Here is an 11988-nt window from a genome sequence, read left to right as displayed (position 1 = left end):
CGTGGGTCGTCCGAGGAGCAATCGACCACTAGAAACATTACATCCTTGGTGATCTGCTGGGGGTAATCGCCTACCATCACGGATAATGTGACCGCACCCAAGGGGAATACCCGGCTTCCTCTGAAGCCAACGAGTGGGGCGTTTGTCAGAATTAATCGTTCCTTATCAATCCTCATTTGTTGGAACGCCAGATAATATAGGATATCTGCTGCGCTGCTATTGTCGACCAACACCCGGTGCATGTTGTAGTCTCCTATCTGCATGCTGACGACGAGCGCATCGTCATGTGGATGGTGTAGGCATCGCGCATCTTCTTCTGAGAACCTGATAATGGGGCCTTCTCTTCTTGCTATCTTCAGCACAATACCCATCAGCTGAACACTTTGTACCATCCTGAGGTAAGTTTTGCGAGCCTTTTTTGAAGACCCGGCTGCAGCTGTTCCTCCAACTATCATCCTTATGTCTCCTATGGGGGCTCTTGGTCGCTCGTTCTCTCGTCGAGGGTATTGTTCTTGTTGGGGTGGATCTGTTCTCTCCTTAACTGACGAACTTTTACAGTTTTCCTTGTCTGATAAGGGCTTCAATCTGCTACTTCAAGTCGTAGCAATCGGCTGTGTCGTGACCATGGTTATGGTGGAAGCGGCAATATTTATCCCTAGATCGTTTGTTGGGATCACTCTTCAGCTTTCCAGGGAACGTCAGAGCCCCCTCGTCCTTGATTTGCATTAGGACTTAATCTATTGGGGCGGTCAATGGGATGAAGCTTGTGAATCTTCCCTCCATGGGCTTAGGACGTCTCTCCTCCCTTCGGTCTCCTACTCTTCCTTTCTTCCAGCCCTAGTCCTGTTGGGTGTCTTCTTGCCTTTCTCTTTTCTTGGGCCTCTTTTCTCGGGCCTAGCGCGTTTTCAGCGTTCATATACTTGGTGGCCCTGTAAAGCACCTCTGACATTGTCTTCAGGTCATTTTTGTACAGGGAGAACATAAACTTACTCCCCTTCAGCCCATTCGTGAATGTCGCTACAAGTATCTTGTCGTCAGCTTCGTCGATCGAGAGCACCTCCTTATTGAAGCAGGATATGTAGGCCCTCAACGTTTCCTCCTCTTGCTGCTTGATATTCATTAAGCAAGCCATAGACTTCTTGTACCGATGTCCCCCGATGAAGTGCGCAGTAAATTGAGCGCTTAGCTCCTTGAAGGTGCTGATGGAGTTGGGTGCTAGTCAGTTAAACCAAATCCTTGCCGCACCCTTTAGTGTTGTAGGGAAGGCCCTACACATAATTGCGTCTGCTACTCTTTGAAGGTGCATCAAGGTCTTAAAGGTCTCTAGGTGGTCTAAAGGGTCCTTGACCCCGTCATAACTATCCATATATGGCACGCGGAACTTACTCGGCAGGGGAAGGAGTTGACGGCAGTGATGAATGGCGAGTCAGTCCGGTTGACAAGGTCGTCAAGGTCACTGGACACTCGTCCCTTGAGAGCGTTCATCATAACTTCCATCTATTCCTTTATCGCCTGCATCTCCGCGACAATAGGTGGCGGAGCCGTATCCGCAAGAGAGGGAAGGCTCGTGTGTTGTCGCTCTGGTTTGCTTGGGGCGTTGTTGGCCTGTGGTCCCTCTTGATTCCTCCTTTCAGCACTGGTTCCTTCTTAATCCGCTCCTTGGTTATTTGGTGCTGCGTTTTTCTGGTTTAGCTGCTCCTCCAGGTTGCGGTTTTGTTTGGTGAGACACTCCACGGCTGTGGCAAGCGTCTTAACCTGCTTCTCAAGTGCAGTCGTGGGGGGTTCTTCTTCTTGAACGTCATTAGTGGTCGCCATTGAGCGAGTAAGCACCATGCAACTCTTTTGTCCAGGAAGCGATAACGTGCCTTAAACGCGTACGTGTTCTCATAGACGGCGCCAACTGATGATGTCATAAAATCACCAGTGAGCTACACGATCCACGCTCCCTTAAACTAACAACCTGCAAGAAGAAAGAAGTGATCTCGCCGAGGGCACCGGTGTGGTGTCGGCCAAATACCCTCCGACGGTCAAGTTAATATTATTCTCAACTCTAGAGTACTAGAGACTCTACTGTGCACCGGTGTGGCAAGCGTCTTGACATCTTCTCCTTGATGTAGAAGTCTTTTCCTTATAAGAATCCTCTTGAGTAATCCCAAACGTGATGGACAAGACATTTCCTTGTAGAGTGGATATTCCATTAACACGCGTATCTTCCGGAATGCTCTTTGCGCTAGGTTTCTGATTTCCTTAGAGACTCTACTGTGCAACAAGAATCTGGAATCACTCTAGGCCCTGGGCTCAACTGTTGCCGGCCCATGGGATTGGATCCGTCAGGCTCAATATGGTGAAAGTCCATCATGCTAAATTTTGCCCCTTCACTTCCAATCACTATGTTGTTGGGCTTCGGCTTCGGCTTTGGCTTCGCTCCAAGGTTCAATTTTTAATATATCTTATTAGTCATACCAAATATCGGCCTAGAAATTTTTTGGATTTTCTTTATATAATTGGGTAGAACTCACCTATGATTAAAGAAAAAGCTTTGACTCGATCTTCTTTTCTTTGGTTTCTCAATTTTCTTCTGTCTTTTCCCGATAATAGTCTACTTGCTTGGTAATTGGTATGGGACGTAAGATTTTGAACTCGATGTAACTTTTTATCAATTGTTTTGTTTGCTTTTACATTGAAAAATAATATCTTAAAATAAAACTTCAAATATTTATAACTACAGCATTTAGATTTTCACATCTTCAGATCTAAATCACTCACCTCACGTGTCGTGTCGTGTTGTGTGGCATTTGAGTTGTGGAGTTAGATACATTCAGCCTTAGGATTATTATTATGTGGGTGGCGGAGCAAGGTCCTTTATATTTATGGTTAAGGACTATATATATATGGAGGGAAAGAAATCTGTGCACTTCCAACACTTAGTTGCAACCAACCAAGCATCCTTCATTAGTTCTCTTCTCTTTATGACTGCTCTTTTGTATTTAGTCGATCCACATTTTTCCATTTGTAATTCTTTGTGTCTATTTTCATGCACTAGTCTCGTATCATTTATTTTTAGCTATAAAATTAAATAAATAAATACAATGGCATTTGCTCATATAAGAATGCAATGTGATAATTTTTGCTTCATTAACTCTTCTAATATTATTTCATCCTTTATACTTTAATGAGACACGCTACATGTTCGACTCAATGGAATTCCATTATTTTTGGTTCTTTACTGTTGTAGCTCTTACTTGATTACTTATGAAATAACATGTGCTGCTTTTATTGGTTCTATATGCTATTTGAATGTAAGCTTAAAATGGTATGTGATAGGGAAACTCTTTAACTAACTGATTTTTGTATTTAACCATTTCTTCATCCAAACACATGCTTCAGAGTATATTCTTATTCCAAAGTTGTTTTTTTTATGCTTCTAAAGAGTTAATCTTTGATTGTAATATCAGTATATTATTGATATTTTGGTCTTACCGTTTGCCAGTAGATCGAATGTGGAGGCAGCTCTTTCAACAAGATATCAGATTTCACATACAGTAATGAATGTGAAGAGGGTTATTATAGTTTTCCTGATCAAGAACTTTGAAGATACTTTAAAGAATATTTTAAAGAAAAAGGAGAGAAATGAAAGATTGTTTCAATTTGTTATTTATGTCTTTTTGTTTACCTTGAGGTTGAGTTTACATTATTATTGCTAATGATTAGGTGAGAATTGAGAAGTAAGGTGATGAGAATCAACAAGCATTCAAGGATCCATTGCATGTTCCAGTTGGGCCTATTACTAAAGCAAAATCTAAGAAGATCAAAGAAGCACTTAATGGGCTGATTCAAGAGATTTGGGCTAATTCAAACGCAGGACATTCCAAGCTGGGCCCAAAGAAAGATGAAGGCGTAATAAATTTAATTCTAGCTATTAAGGGTTGATTTGGCTTAATTGGGCTTGATTTATGGCTTGGATTAATGGCTGATTGATTTTCCAGCTTCATATCAGTCAATAGATATTTTTCCTATTCTGGAGCTTCTAATTTTGGACTAGATCTACCTTAATTTTAGGCTTTTATTATTTAGAACGTTTTTTTAGCTATTTTCCTATTTTGGATTTGCTAATTTCAGACCAAATCAAATTTTATTTAGGGTTTTATTATTTAGTACGTATTTAGATTTTCTATTTTCAGTCATGTCTTATAAAAAGCATGCACTCATTGTAATAGAGGAGATAATTATTGAATAAAAATCAGAAAAGGTGAGGCTTTGCTCTTCTTTTGGTTCTTCAAGAACTGTGAACTAATAAGGAATTCTTCCTTGTGGTGTTCAAACTTTATACTTTTGGTTCGTGATTCAATTATAATCATTGGGTCAAGGTGTTATACCTTTGGTTCGCGTTTCAATTATAAACGTCGGGTCAGGGTTTCTATCAAAAATCTAAATTTGAGCTTTCTTGGGCAACTATTCCAATATTTTTGTTGGGTCTCAAAGTGTGTCAATTGAGGTTCGCATCAATTGGTATCAAAGCACAGGTTCTAAAATCAGTTTTCTATCCCTTTATCTTTTGTTTCCTGTTATCATCCTATCTTGTTCCTTTTGTGTTCTTTATTCCTTGTTCTTATTTTATGACGTGCACTAGGTTAAAATCGTGCACCAAGCTCCCAAAAAAAAAATGTGAAAAAAGAAAAGAAAAAAGAAAAGACTTCCAAAAACAAAAAAACAAAAAAAAATTATATATATATATTGTTTGTAGTTTCAATTCACTCAGACCAAAATACTATTTTCTTTTATCCTCTTCCTTTGCTTTAGTGTTTCTGTCATATTTTCTTGCCATTGGTATTAGTTTAAATACTACAAGTTGAATTTTTTGATCAAGTTTATTAGTTTAAGCAGAACTGAAAAGGAGAAGCTACGAGTGGAAAAAGGCAAGAGAGTGTGAGACTAATATCGGGAAAAAGTCAATTTAAGAGTGAAACACGAGTGTGAGTGACATAATTTGAGTGCAAACACGTGAGGGAGTGTTGTGAGGAATTATTTCTAACATCTCTTTGTAGTTTTAAAAATATGTCTTCCAAGGATGAAACATCAAATAGGGAAGGAAGGGAGGAGTCATCCCTCATGTTGCAAGCTATGCAACAACAGTTTGAGCGCATGAACGTGGTGTTTAATAATATTCGGGATCGGATGGATAGGCAAGACGTTGTTATTGCTTCTTTGTGTGAGGAGCATCCCCAAAGAGACCCTAATGCTAGAAGGCAAGAAAGGTGTGCGCGCGTGGATGATTCTAATGCCTACCATGAGGAAGAGTATGAAGATGAAGAGGATCAAGTTTCATTGAACAATGAGGGGAGGTTTGCGCCAAGGGGAGAAAGGCGTGGTAGAGGTTTCCGAAGAGATCCAAGATGGCAAGATAGGACTGACAGAAACTTAGGAAACATCAAAATGAAGATACCATCATTCCAAGGGAAAAATGATCCAGAAGTCTACTTGGAGTGGGAGAAGAAGGTGGAGTTCATCTTTGAGTGCCACAACGACTCCGAGGAGAAAAAGGTAAAACTAACTGTGATTGAGTTTACTGACTATGCTTTTATATGGTGAGATCAACTTGTGATGAACAGAAGGAGAAACTATGAGAGGCCTATTGAGACGTGGGAGGAAATGAAGGCCACCATGAGGAGGCGGTTTGTCCCTAGTCACTACTATAGGGACTTGTATCAAAAATTACAGAGCCTTACTCAAGGCTATAGGAGCATGGATGACTACCAGAAGGAGATGGAGATTGCTATGATTCAGGCTAATGTAGAGGAGGATAGAGAAACTACTATGGCAAGGTTTCTAAATGGGCTAAATCGAGACATTGCCAACGTGGTGGAATTGCAGCACTACGTGGAGTTGGAGGACATGGTGCACATGGCAATAAAGGTGGAACAACAGCTTAAAAGGAAAGGAACTCGGTCATTTCAAAATCCGGGCTCCTCTACTTCATGGAGGTCAAATGGGAGGAAAGACAAAGGGGCTGTCTTCAAATCCAAAACCGAACCACCAAAAAGGAGAGATGAAGCTCCCAATGTCAACAAAGGTAAAAACGAATACCAAACTCGTAATCGTGATATTAAGTGTTTTCATTGTTTGGGAGTAGGTCATATCGCTTCACAATGCCCAAATAAGAGGACCATGATTACACGTGTTGATGGAGAGGTGGAAACTAAAAGTAAGGAAGATGATGACCAGATGCCATCACTGGAGGATGCTTGTGACGATAATGTAGAGTATCCAATGGAGGGTGAGTCACTTATGGCTAGGCGTGCTTTAAGTGCCCAAGTTAAAGAGGATGACATGGAACAACAAAAGGAGAATATGTTTCACACTAGATGCCACATCAACAATAAGGTATGTAGTATGATCATTGATGGGGGGAGCTGTACTAATGTGGCTAGCACTACTTTAGTTGAAAATTTGAATTTACCTACCATGAAACACTCTAGACCATATAAGTGTTGGAAATATGCATATACGCAGCGGAAAGTTAAACGGATCTACTTCATTCACAATCTATAACATGCACTATGTAAATTTAAGAATTCAAGTATAAGAGAGCATACCTTGAAGCGGTGAATTTCAAAAACTAAGATCAAAGCACTTGAGAATACTTTTAATCTTCACTCCAATTCCATTAACGCCCAAGAAGTGTGGACTCTCAATTGGTTACAAAGGATGAATTTTAGAGTGACATACACTCATCTACACCATTTTACAATGATGTTTCTCATACATAAAATTCTGTACGTTTTTCCCTTTGTATCTAACCAATTATCTAATTGGGCTGACCTTTTGGGCCTTTCCAATTGGGCTTAAGTGTGTGGCTTGGAGTGGGACCAAAAGAGACCAATAAGACACTAGCTCCAATGGGCCTTGGGCTTTTCTGTCAACTCTTGACAAGTCCAAAGTTACCATTAACTATATTTAATACCACTATATAAATATAGTTGCACTCTAGGCCTTATCTATAAATTATATCCCAAGACTTTATTGTACATGCAACCCCTTCATAAAATATTCGTAGTAATACAAAGTCATTAATGTAGATTGTCACTTTGTAAATTACTACATCTTAATCCTTGAGTACCCGGTTTAATCCTTTTAAGTTATTCACTATATATTTATGAAATCCAATTTCATAAATATATACTTTGGTAATTTCTTACTAAAGTGGTTAGGCCTAACTCTCTGAATAACTAAACCCATTAAACTTATCTCAAGAGAATATTTTATATCTCCGTTAAGAAACTATAAATTCCATCTTGAGAATATATGTTCCATCAACACTAAATGTGGCTGCCCAATATAATGAGGTTTTGACCGTTACTTTAGATCTCACTCCTGATATATCAAAGCAACCTACACTTCATGATCAAGTCCATTATTCTCTCAGGATTAAGAGTTCATGCAAATATAAGTCATTAGATTTATTATTCAATTGACAGTCTTTACAAGAATAATAAATCTCACAGCGGTCCAGTTCAATATGTTTTAACTCTTAAAACATATCAACATATCAACTAGAAGTCACCACTTCCATGATCAAGACAAATCATCTTAGTTGATACGTTATAGTCTTCGCAGATGAAACGCCCAATTTCATCACCGACTATAAACTAAATTCTGAGTTTACAAAGAACTTGTAATTTATATCTTCTGTGACTTTTCACATAAATCACATACTATGCATCTCATGGACTATATGATAATATCCAAATATTCATGTTACCATTATTTCAGATAATAATAAAACAAATTTATTAATTACAATATTAAGTCATACATCATGTCATACATAATGTCACACATAATATCAAACATAGCATCATACAATAGGATTTAAGGGCACTAATCCTAACAATCTCCCACTTGTCCTAAAGACTATTGTGCACTAATCTAACTCTGATTCCCTCCAAATGCGACTCGAAGGTCTTTTGAGTCAATGCTTTGGTAAAGGGATCTGCTAGATTATTTGCACTTTCAATCTTTGCTACCACCACATCTCCACGAGCAATAATATCTCTAATGATGTGGTACTTTCTCTCAATGTACTTTCCTTTCTTGTGATTCCTTGGATCTTTAGATTGTGCAACTGCTCCACTATTGTCGCAAAACAAAGTAATGGGAACTTGCTCAATTCTTACTACACCAAGGTCAGAAAGGAATTTCTTGAGCCATACAACTTCTTTTGCTGCTTCACAAGCAGCAACATATTCTGCTTCCATGGTGGAGTCCGCAATGCAAGATTGCTTGACACTCCTCCATGTTATGGCTCCACCTCCCAAGGTGAAAACACATTCTGATGTGGACTTTCTGAAATCTAGATCCGATTGAAAATCTGAGTCTGTATAGCCAATGGGAATCAAATCCTCACAACGGCAAACAAGCATATAATCTCTCGTTCTCCGAAGATACTTGAGAATGTGCTTTACAGTTTGCCAATGTTTTGGTCCTAGATTTGATTGATATCGGCTGACCATGCCTACTGAATAACAAATATCTGGTCTAGTACAAAGCATGGTATACATGAGACTTCCCACTGCAGAAGCATAAGGAACTTGTCTCATCATATCTACATCCTCTTGAGTCTTAGGCCTTTGGTCATTAGACAGAGGAACTCCATGTCTGAAAGGAAGTAAACCTTTCTTGGAGTTTTGCAAGCTAAACCATTCTAGAACCTTATCTATATATCCAGCTTGTGATAAGCCTAACATCTTATTCTTGCGATCTCGACAAAGCTTGATCCCTAGAATAAAATTAGCCTCACCCAAGTCCTTCATATCAAATTGGCTTGACAACCAAACCTTTACTGATGACATTACCCCTACATCATTTCCAATGAGTAGAATATCATCAACATAAAGCACTAGGAACATTACTACTTTATCTTGATGTCTTTTGTACACACATGGTTCATCAAGATTTTGTTCAAAACCAAATGATTTGATTGCTTGATCAAATCTGATGTTCCATGACCTAGATGCTTGCTTAAGTCCATAAATGGAGCTTTTCAATTTGCATACCATATGCTCTTGATTCTTTGCTATGAAACCTTCAGGTTGCAACATATAGATTTCCTCATCAAGATTGCCATTAAGAAAAGCATTCTTGACATCCATTTGCCAAATCTCATAATCATAATGAGTAGCAATGGACAAGAGAATTCTGATAGATTTAAGCATTGCTACTGGTGAAAAGGTTTCTTCATAATCAATGCCTTCTTTTTGTGTATACCCTTTCGCCACTAGCCTTGCTTTAAAGGTTTCAACCTTTCCATCTATCCCTCTCTTTCTCTTGTAAACCCATTTGCAACCAACAGGTTTAATGCCCTTAGGCGCCTTTACAAGATCCCAAACTTGATTGGAAAACATGGAATCTAATTCAGATTTCATAGCTTGAACCCAATGATGTGCATCTATATCATTAATAGCCTCTTCATAAGTGTAGGGATCCGATTCAGCCTCTTCTGAGATAGCTTCATAAGTTTCTCCTAAACCTATGAATCTTATAAGAGGTCGAACAATTCTCCCACTACGACGAGGCACCTGTGTACTAGACATCTCTTGAGTAGTATCTTATGATGTATCTAATACATTCACATCATCCCTAGTTTCATCTATTGGTTGTACATTTACAGGTTCATTCATTTCAGCCAACACAACTCTACTTCTAGGAGTATAATCATTCATATAGTCATTTTCCAAGAATTTGGCATTTGTGCTAACAAACACTTTATTATCTTTATGACTATAGAATAAACCTCCAATAGTTCCTTTTGGATACCCTACAAAGAAAACCACTTTTGTTTTAGATTGTAACTTGTCAGACTTTCCTTTCAACACATGTGCTGGACAACCCCAAAAATGGAGATGTCTCATACTAGGCTTACGCCTATTCCACAACTCTACAGGTGTTTTAGGAACAGACTTCAAAGGTACTAAATTCAAAAGATACATTGCAGTATTTAAGGCATATCCCCAAAAAGAAATTGGTAAAGTTAAATAACTCATCATGGACCTAACCATATCTAAAAGAGTCCTATTCCTTCTTTCCACTACACCATTTTGTTGTGCAGTTCCAGGTGTAGTCAATTGGGATACAATCCCATTCTTAGTTAAGTAATCCTTAAAATCCCCATGAAGGTATTCGCCACCACGATTAAATCGAATGGCCTTTATGCGTTTACCCAATTGATTCTCAACTTCTACCCAATTGATTCTCAACTTCAGCCCTAAACTCTTTGAACTTTTCAAAGGCTTCGGACTTCCGTTTCATTAGGTACACATAACCAAATCTAGAGTAATCATCGGTAAAAGTGATGAAGTACTCATAACCACCTCTTGCTTGGATTGACATAGGACCACATACATCTGAATGTATTAGTTCTAGCAAATCTTGGGCTCTTCTACCTTTTGCATTAAAAGGTCGTTTGGTCATTTTACCTTCCAAACAAGATTCACAAACTGGAAATTCATCAAAGTCCATGGGCTCTAAGAGACCATCTTTGATCAGTCTTTGAATCCTATTTGAGTTAATATGACCTAAACGCAAGTGCCAAAGATATGCATCACTAGTTGAAGGAAACTTTCTCTTTAATGATTTTACATGAGAATCATTATCTAATTCAGAATTATATAATTCATGCTTATCAGGAGTTAAAATATAAAGACCATCCACAATATTGCCAGAACAGATAAACATTTTACCCTTCTTTATTACAACATTGTCTTTAAGGATAACACAATATCCATGTTTACCTAAGTAGCAGAAATTAAATTCCTACGAACATTAGGTACATACAAACAATCTTCCAATATTAAAACTCTAGACTCAAAACATAAATTATAAACACCAACAGCTACAACCGGAATCCTGCTCCCATCAGCCAAAGTAAGAAACAATTCCCCTTCTTTAAGCTTTTTGGTCTCCTAGAACCCCTGCAAGGAATTGCAGATATGATTAGTACAACCTGAATCCACACACCAGGAATCTGTTGGATTCTGTACCAAACATATTTCTAGAAGGAATGTATTATTCATACCCTTATTCTTGGCAGACTTGAATATTGGACAATTCCTCTTCCAATGTCCTTTCTCACCACAATGGAAACATTTTCCTTTGATATTCTTTCCTTTATCAGCAACCCCTAAGGCAATTTGGTTACCCTCTTACTTGGTGAAGTCCTTCTTCTTCTTCTTCTTACCCTTGCCTTTCGACTTAGGTTGAGAAGTAGAAGCTTTACCTACATTGGCTTCAACATTAGAAGTACCAAGGATGCCTTCCGCCGCTACCAACTCATTCATTAATTCAGACAATGAGTAAATCTTTTTGTTCATATTGTAATTATGTCTGAATTCCTTGAATGATTCCGGTAGTGACTGGAGTATCATATCCACTTGGGATTCTCCATCAATATCGGCACCTAAAACTTCCAATGTATTCAAATTAGAGATCATTGTAAGACAATGCTCCCTTACTGAACTTCCTTCAGTCATTTTGGTATTATAAATTTGCCTCATGGTCTCTTGCCTTGCAGAACGGCCTTGCTCACCAAACATCTCCTTCAGACTTAGCATGATGTCTGAAGCTAGTTCTACATCCTGCATTTGATGCTATAGAACATTTGAGATAAATGCTAGGATGTAGCACTTGGCCATCTCATTAGATTTCTGCCAACGATCATATCGTTGTTTTTCCTCAAGAGGAGCATCTAATGAAGGAAAGCTGGGACATGGTTTAGTAAGCACATATTTGTGCTCTTCAGCTATGAGAACTATGTCCAAATTTCTTTTCCAGTCAACATAGTTGGATCCAGTCAATTTGTTTTGATTAAGAATAGTTACAAGTGGGCTAAATGATGCCATGTTCAAATCTGAAAATAATAAACATGAATATAATAAGTAAACCAGACATTATCATTTTAGCATATAAACATATAGTATGGAACCTTAACAAAAC

The sequence above is a fragment of the Quercus lobata genome, chromosome 10 (assembly GCF_001633185.2).
Source record: "Quercus lobata isolate SW786 chromosome 10, ValleyOak3.0 Primary Assembly, whole genome shotgun sequence".
Taxonomy (NCBI): Eukaryota; Viridiplantae; Streptophyta; class Magnoliopsida; order Fagales; family Fagaceae; genus Quercus; species Quercus lobata.
The sequence above is the reverse complement of the archived record's forward strand: the minus strand, read 5'-3'. Positions refer to the sequence as shown.